This window comes from Marmota marmota, unplaced genomic scaffold, assembly GCF_001458135.2.
Source record: "Marmota marmota marmota unplaced genomic scaffold, marMar, whole genome shotgun sequence".
Classification (NCBI taxonomy): Eukaryota; Metazoa; Chordata; class Mammalia; order Rodentia; family Sciuridae; genus Marmota; species Marmota marmota.
The window spans coordinates 61,870,902-61,879,822 of NW_025999900.1; the positions used below are offsets into that span (position 1 = coordinate 61,870,902).

Genomic DNA, 8,921 nt, shown 5'->3' on the forward strand with positions numbered 1-8,921 from the left:
GGGCCAGTGGTCCTGGTGTGGAAGCTCCCCATCTCCGTGGATCCAGCCCTGATGGGCAGCTCCCAGCATGCACTGCTCAAGGATCCCAATGGCTTGTTCCAAAAATACTCGATGTCCTGCCGTGGGGGAAACAGCACCAGTAAGAGGGGCTTCTACCAGGACGGGCTCGCCCTCAGCTCTCTTAACCAAATTCCCTCTCCACTTTGAGTTTAACGACTTCAACAGATCAGACATGGACTACGTATCAGTGATTACATTTTGAGAAATAAAGCCCTAAACCGCAAGCATTCAGCCTTCTTTGTAGAATCCCAGAGGAAATCTGGTTTGTTTTCATAGTCCTTGAGAGTCTACAGGAAACTTCTGGAGTCATTAACACATATTCCCTTCACACCAGGCTCAAGAGGTCTTCTCTGCCTCGTTGTCAGAGGAAGCAGAGGAGGCCTGCAGGACCAGGTAAGGGGGAGCCCAACAAGCCACCCGAGAGGAAGTGGACCTGAAGCCACCTGAGGTCACATCCCGAGCTGACACTGGATCTGGTTTCATGGAATCTTGCTTGAAAAGCAGACACTACTACCTCCACCTGAGACTATGAGTGAGTAGTCAGAAAATTCACTTCAGGGTTACAGGACCCCACCCACAGGCTGAGCAAGGGGTGTGAGAAATGTGTGTGTTGACAGCATGGTCCCCAGTGGGGCAAGGTGCACAGCTGCTTTCAGTCAGTGACTGGTTCATGAGGCCTCTGACCTCATCACTGGACAGGTCCATTGGTAGCTGGATGGAGGACTGGAGGCAGGGCCCAGCTGGAAGAAGTAAGTCACGGGGTGGGTGTGGCCACACAAGGGTTATCTTGCCCATGACCCTTTCCTGTCTGGCTCCCTGGCCACCTTGAGCTGAGTGTCTTTCCACTGTGATGTGTCTGCTTGGGAATCAGCTGGCCATGGACCGACCCTCTGAAGCCATGAGCCAACATAGAACTTTTCCTCCTTTAAGGTCACGTCAGGTATTTTGGTCACCGTGTGGCAAAGCTGACTCACACAGGAGTTGCCTATACAGTGTTCCGACTTCAAGACCAAAATGTCTGCTGAGAGCTTGCAAATGGAAACCTTCGAAGGGTCAAGAATGACCAAGGGCTGGCACTCGAGTTTCAAGGTCATTCACCAAGTCACAGGACAATTGTCCTGAGCTGAACAGCTGGATTGGAGGTGACAGCACTGTGGGGTCACCGTGCCTTCTTGGGGAGAACAGACAGGTGATCACAGCTGGCTGTGAGCTCTGCGGGGAGCCCCTGGACATGGGGTTGTAGAGCCGGGCTGTGTGCTGTGAGATGGAAGCCTGCAGACCAGAAGGCGTTCAGCCAAGGGACTCAGAAATAATTAGAAGAAGAGTGAGATTACCTTTCATGAACAGATACAAAGGCCAACTGTATGTATTTACCCTAAATGACAACAGAAGGGGACCCGAGAGATAATTGGAGGATTGTGAAGATCAAAGGGCTGGAGGATTTGCTCTCTCTGGCACAAGGGTTTAGGATTGCAAAAGCAGAACAAATGTATGATGCTAAAATGCAGTTTGCCTGGGGCAGAAAAGTGGTTTATTTTATTTTATTTTATTTTTTTAGGAAAATCATTTTACTCAGAAGAACTTGAATTTGGGGGATGGCTAAAAATCTACTCTTAAAAACTGCCAAAATGATTTTGGAAGATAGGAACCATATACAAGCAGTGGGGACCAGCCCAGAAGACCTGCTCCAACACAGTTTGTCCCCATTACTGTGACAATGTGACATAAAAGTGCCCCGTGGTGTTCATGAATCCTAGATGGGTTCTCTAAGCGGAACCCGAGGGTCAGAAACAGAAGCCCCCAGCTTCTTGCAGCCTCAGGATACAGGGCATCTCTGTGGAAGAAATCTTGGCACAAGTTAGAAACAGAAAGCAAGCACATTACTGAACGTAGAACCCAGGGATGTCGAAGGAGGAGAGAGACGAGGGCTCAGATTGGTGGGTAGGAAAAGGAGACAGATGTAGTTTTTTGCAGCAAAATTCTACCAATTTAAATCCAGAGTTGATCTCAAGGAAAAAAGAAAGCCAATAATAATTTGTTCAAATATGTTTCTACTGACTTCCTGCAGGCTTTCATGACTTTGGGGATTCAGTGGTGGGCAAGGGAGACCAAGCACCCTACGAAATAAACTGGACCCTAGCGTCTGGAGGTTGCCAGGGCTTAAATGAGGTTGGGAGGAGGGCAGCATGGGTGAAGGCCATGACCCCTGGGAGAGCAGAGCCCAGGGCAGGAACTCGAGGACCTCAGCATGGCTCCAAAGCCTGAAGGTGCAAGACCCAGGAACCAGAGTCATCTCAAACCAGGATGAGGTCTCTGCGAATCAGTCCGAGGCTTCTGCAGAGGACCCTGATTCAGCAAAGGAACCCCAAGAAGTCGTAGAAAGAAAATTGATGGTAAGGTGGGTGCTGTAGAAAGATCCTCCTGCTTGTGAGCTCAGGAATGGATGGGACGGGTGAAGTGAGAGGCAGGGGCTGGCTTCGGGGTTTACTTCACATCCAGAGAAGAGATGATGCAGCCAGAACCAAGAGAGTTGGGGTTGACGGTGGTGGGTTGGGAGATGGAAGAGACTTGAAAAGGTGGAATCCACAGTCCTTGTCACGTGGGTGGGTTGATGTAGGGGAAGGGATCCGTAAAGGAGTCTAGGATTCTTGACTGGGCTTGGTACGTGTGTGGTGCCATTGGTCCAAGGACACTGGCCCTGGATAGGACTTGGGCAGTCACTGAAGGCTCTGTGTGATAGCTTCGTCACGTCTCAAGGCAGCCCTCACAGACGTGAAAGCCGAGGCTTGTGGTCTGAGGAGAAGCTGACCTGGCGCAGCAGCCCTGGAGCCGTGGTATAGGATGGAGTGCAGTCTGGGGAGAGACGGGCCTCCAACCACAGAAGTTATCATGGTGTCTTTCAAAGGCCTATGCAAGCCTTCAGGAACATGGACATCCAGTGGCTAGTGAAGAAACACAGCCCTGGGAGCCCCTGGGAAGCACATTGGGGCCAAGAAGAAGCCAAGAGCAAGGCCATGAGGGGGACCCACAGCAGGACCCAGGAGCATTCGAGGAGGAGGGAGGGAGGAGTCAGGGTTTTGCTGATGCAAGAGGTGAACTAGACGAAGCGAGCTGGTTGAACTGCACAAAGAATTCAGGGAGACTTAGAGAAAGCAGCGAGGGAGTGCTGTCTCAGAGACTCAGCAGCATTCGCTGGGAAAGGAGAATCATGCTAAGCACGCAGGGCGCAAGGTGCAGAGTCAGACCCACGGGCATCGGGAAACGCAGGCAGAGCAAGCAGCGATTCCACACTGCAGATCCAAAGGGCTCGTGGTGATGGGATTCTAGAGGACAAGGGACACATGGAGACTTGGAGCAGGAGCCTGTGCTAGGGAGCTCCATCTCCCAAGGACAGGGACCCTTAGAGCTGGCTGGGAAGGCGAGAGGCATCATCCCGCCCTGTGTAGAGCACTATCTTCAGAAACTGCCCTGGACACCTCAGAGCTATTAGCAGAGGAGATACACTTGGGAAAGGGGATCAGTGGACTTTAGATATCAATGAGGGGGATGCGTGGTTGGGGTTATCTGGAGCTGGAAACCCCAGGTGGCACATTAGGCTTCTGGGTGGAAGAGTTTGCTTTCCCAGAAAGGCAGAGGGGCACCGTTTCAGGGGCAGGAAGGGGAGAATTCAGGTAGGGGAACCAATTTCTGAAAATTGCCTCAACTCACCCTGGGTCCCTAGGAGCTTCTTCCTTCTTTACATCGTGCTCTCTTTAGTCATTGATCGTGCTGAGGGTTGAACAGCATCCTGGTAAAACAGTGGGCTGACCCTTCTACTTCCTGAGCTTTAGCTTGCTGGATGTTCTACACCCAAAGGAAGAGTAAACGTCAGTGGAGGGGCAGAGGGGCTTTGTGTCTGCATTTCTATAATGTGGGTGCCTGCTGACATGGACGCCACGTGTCACCTTCTATTCCTCCCTATGTACTGAGTCCTTCATGAGTGACAGATGGCCTGGGACAGCCTCAAGTTTTGAGTGATAAGATCCCTAATTTACAAATAAGGAAAATGAGTTTTATCATGTGAAAAGACAGACCTCAATCTTAGTCTCATAGAAGTGGATACTTCTGAGAATTTTTTTTGACACATTTGCTGCCCCCCCACCCCCGCACTCCAAGCTGTGAATGATGGGCAGGAAGGTCTCAGATGTCCAAGTCTGAACCCACAGCACCCAGTGGTGTTGACGCAGTGGATCCCATACTCAGACCACACTGCTGAGAGACCACCAGGCTTTGGATGTTTTACTGACCACAAGGTTCGAGTAAAGACCATCACGTTTGCATAACCCCACACCTTCCACTTCTGTGTTGTACCCATTTTTCAATTTTAATCCTCTCTTCCTGAGAAGAAGGTGAAGATCATCCCAGTGTTTGTAAACGTATAAACTAGGAATCTTGACATGAAATGATCCACCTCAGTTTATAGGAATTGAATCTCAAACTTCTGATCCTTCATCTCGAACAGGGAGCCCATAGATCATGTAGCTGCTAAAATGAAGGGGACCTCTTCTTCCCCGTCAGCACTGTTCCAGTTTCAGGGAGGTGGTCTCAAATTAACCTGGGGGAGGTGCCCTCCCCTGCTCTATGCTCAGGGTGTGCCTGTGGGTCTCTATCCACATGTCTGTGCTGTGGTGGGAAAAGGAGTCTACTTGGGAGCTGAGGGACAGCAAGTCTGAGAAATGGTCAGACTGTCCTAAGTGCTGACTGCCTCTTTAAGGTCCCTGGTCCCGAGTTGGTCTTCTCTCTTCTTCCCATCACAGTAGTCAAAAAGAGACTTCCAACCCCAGCTGGAGAGCGTCAGGGAGGTCCTCCTACAGTATTCTGTCCTAGCCATGAACCCACTGGGGAGTGGGTAAGAACTGAGTGGTGCACAATTCTGGTATGGATCATTGCCGCAGTGGCCTTCTGGAAAATGACAAATATCTAATTCCCAGTAAAATGCCATTAGAATTTTCCAGGTCCTTTGATGGGGAAAACAAAATGCCCTTCCTAGAAATTTTTCATGCTCTGTGGTTTCCAAGACAGATTCTCAGGACTGCAAGATAAGGTGGTGTCCAATTTAGGGACCTGTGTTAATTTCCCTGCTCTGTCAAATGCATGCCGGACTCTCCTCCTTGAACAGATTACAAACCGCAAAGCCAGAGCTGATATTTTTTTCTGGGGGAAGAAGTGCTGTAGATTCACTTGGCTCCAGTTCCATCCTGCCATTTAATGACTGTGTGTCGTTGGTGCCTTACTGAAGGTCACAGAGCCCCTAGTGTTGTTGTCTTCACAGTGGGGATGAGGCTGGGACCCCCTGGGTTTGTAGGAACTTTCTCTAAGTCCCTCCAGGGTCTGTGATTAGCTTTGCGCCTGGCACAATACACAAGAGTGGCGATCATGACGTGTTTCCCATTTCTCGTCTTCTTCTGTAAGTGGCCAGGTGTTGCTGAGCTGTGTGCCTGTAACGACCCTTCCTGCCTTCCATGTCCTCACTTCTTTCTGAATTAGCTGAATGGCTCTAGGAGGAGAATGCTCTCACGGGGTGGCTTTGTGTCTCCTGAAGCCCTACGATGGCCCAGGAGGCGTGCTAGCGCTAGGGAGACGTCTGCGGCCCTGAATTTTGTGGGGAGAGGCTGGTGAGTGGAGCCTCGAGGTGTCGGAGTGCCCGGCGGAAGGCTCCCCGCCTTTCTTGGGATAATTGAAATCATTTCAATTCATTTCCTTCTTGGCTGGACAGAAACATGTTTTTCAATAGTGAGCAAATCTTGAGGGAATCCATTGACCTGAGCAGTCATAGAATGTGTGAAGTTAATGGACAAAAAATGATATTCATCTTCAGTTTATAATAGCGTTTTCCTTGGCAGCACCTAAACATGGGGGTGGCGAGGGCCACTATGGAAGCCACAGCCTCACCACCGGCAGACGCCTGACCTTTGTTGTATCTAACAATTATTGGATCTATGGTGAAATAAAATAAAAACCAACACAAGTTTTGACACTAAGATAATAAATTATAAATTATGGAAGTCTACGCCACGGAGGATCTTGTAAACAACAGGCTGGTCTCTTAGCAACAGACCAGGAAGAGTAGGTTGTGGATGGGAAGGGAGCAGACAGAATTGTTTTGCAGCGATTACCAGCGAGGACACTGAAGCACCCGCCTGGGGCCCCTTCCCTGTCCAGCCCTTCTTCCTCCTGTGGCCAGCTGGGGACCAAAACAACAATAGCAAAAATTTTCCTGGCATTCAAATGCCCCTTTCTCATCCATCAAGGTGATCCGGCTCCAAGAAGAGAAAAAACGAGAAGGATACAAGGAGTCAAGGATGAACCCAGGATGCCCAGAGCACCCGAGGGGCAATTAAACATGGGCAAAACAGGAAGAATGCACACTCATTTGACACCAGCTGAAATTATCACTCTAAAGGCGGGGGAGGGGACTCCTTTCTTCCCCGCCCCCACCTCCCTTTGGCTTTTAAAATCTCACTTAGGGTGGTTGTCATGAAGGAATGTAGACAAGACTTTGACAATGTGCCAAAATGGTTTATTTTTAAATATTCCCGAAAGCACCAGAATATTAAGTTGGAGCAAATGTTGCTTGGAAGAGCGTAGGGGTTGTGGTCACGCAGACAACCAAGGAAGGGCGATGGGCTTGAAGGTTTGTAGACTTTAATTAACAGAGGCAGGCCGCTTGCGGATCAGTCACCTGGAAGCGGTTTGGAAAGTACGTGTGTGAGCGTGCATTGGCGAGAGTGAGCACTTCTCCATGGCAGGGCCTTTTCCAGGTTGGGGTGGGGAGGGAGGTTTTCTTTAATTAATTAGATGTTTACCTCTGGCACCTTCCCTGGGTGGTTTAGAGGATCACCTGCCATGTGTTTGGATGAGAGTCCATACAGAATCTTGGAGTGGAATTTTCCTAGAAAAAGCAGAGGATCTTACCAGCAAATCGTCTCTCTCTTTGTGACTGAAGCAGCCAGTTGTGCATTGTCTAAACCATGAGCAAGAGAGCTGCTGTGCCAACTTAGGACAGGAGGAAAGAATCGTACAGGGACTCTTGTGACCTGCACCTCCCTGCACCCTACCGACTTCATGCATTTTATTGTTTCCTAATAAAGGTGACCAGCTATATTATGACTACTCGTGATTTATTTGGCATGTCGTTTCAAACTTTTCACATGTATAAATTTGTCATTTGAAAAGAAAGAGAACATTCTCTGCCATTCCCCAGGGTCTCATTTTTGGGGGCTCTTCTGATATCTGGAACTGAGGCTCTGTGACTTCCGCAGTGATTAGCTCCCATCCAGAGGTTTTAGAATACATTTGTGCTCAGAGCAGTCTACTGGGATGCAATTCTATCTGGGGTAATGGCCTGGTCCCATGGGACCTAGGCTCTGGATTTGTAAGACGCCTGTCAAGGCCCCCTGGGTAGGAGCCCCTCCACAAACACATGCAGAGTGCACCCAGCTGCACTGCAGTGACAACATCATCACCCCATTTCACAGACGGGGCCATGTAGGCCCAGCTATGGCAGCTGCTTTCCCTAAGTCTAATGCCAGAGCCAAATCCCATCCAGGGAGGGAAGTATTTCAAAATTCATGCTTTCTCCACACTCTTGCCCTGCCCTGCAGAAGGTCATAGTTAGATCTTTCCCTCTAACAATCATTACAGTTCTAATAATAATCATAATCCCTCCCCCCCTTTCTCTTCCCCCTTCTCCTCCTCCTCTTCCTCTTCCTCTTCCTCCTTCCTCCTCTTCTTCCTCTTCTTTCTTTTCTCCTTCTTCTTCTGAAATAAATGCATCACAAGTATTATGGAAAATCAGTAACACCCAGGGTTTGAGGTTGAAGGCAATGTTGTCTTCCAAGAGTCTTAGAAGATCATCTGAGAGCTGAATTTTTACTTGGCAAAAGAGCCTTTTTGCATGGAAAGAATGCAATCCTTTTTCCCTGTTTAATTTTTTTTTTATTGTTGTTGTTTTTGTTGGCACATGTTGAGGAAATAAAAATAACCCTGCCTTAGATCTGTTTCAGTTTCACTTCTCTTGTCCACCCATCATGGAGAGTGCCCAGCTCTGAATTGCCCTGCTTTCTCTCTCCTTGCAAACCACCGAGGTGTCCTTTTCCAGAGCCCCATGTCCCTGACTCAGGCTGGAATCTGGAGTTCTAACTTGGTTGTCAGCAATTCTAGTAAGTTCTGAGCTCAGCAAAATGAATTCTCTCTTTTCCTGTTGGATCAGAATCCCTCATTTCCTCAGGATCCCCAGTGACATGTGTGCACAGTAAGGTCGCTAGATCCGGCACAACGGACGAGCCATGAAGGGAGGTTCAGACTTACAGCGGAGACGCCTAGAGCCGAGCAGAAACTCACCCAGAGACGGCTGATGTGAAGTGGAGCAGTTTCTCCTCTGAAGAGGCCTCATGTTAACTGCAAGCCAGCAAACACCCTGGGGACAGTTTCCTCCTAGTACCTGGAGGGCCGTCACCCACCAGGCCACTGGCCTCACCACCTGCACTTGGAAAGCAGTGGGGAGGGGCAGCAGAGGGGGAGCCGGAGCTGCTGCGGCTCAGGTTTCCTCTGGGTGGCAGGACCCGGGCCTCACCCCATGCAGGCGCCTCTCCACCAGCACCTCCAAGCTCTGCTCCTCGCCCCACAATGCACTGCGCCCTGGCAGCCGTTCAGCAGAAGACTAAACAGTTGGCCCCATTTCAACACGGCTGCCAAGATTTGGCAACCAGAGAGTTGCAGGGAGGCAGCAGGCTGCTAAACCCTTTCACATTTTTAATTAGATCCACACACCCATGTCTTTGAGCTATCATAAATATACAGATGACATAGAGAGTATTATT

At 49.6% G+C, this 8,921-nt stretch overlaps 1 long non-coding RNA gene across 1 annotated transcript; it reads right to left on the reverse strand.

Moving 5' to 3' along the window:
• Positions 1-6,602: 6,602 nt before the first annotated feature.
• LOC107145726 lies at positions 6,603-8,717 on the reverse strand. The gene is made up of 2 exons (XR_007345976.1): positions 6,906-8,717; positions 6,603-6,781 (listed from the first exon to the last, which is right to left on the reverse strand). It is a non-coding gene; the product is annotated as an uncharacterized LOC107145726 (long non-coding RNA).
• Positions 8,718-8,921: the final 204 nt, after the last annotated feature.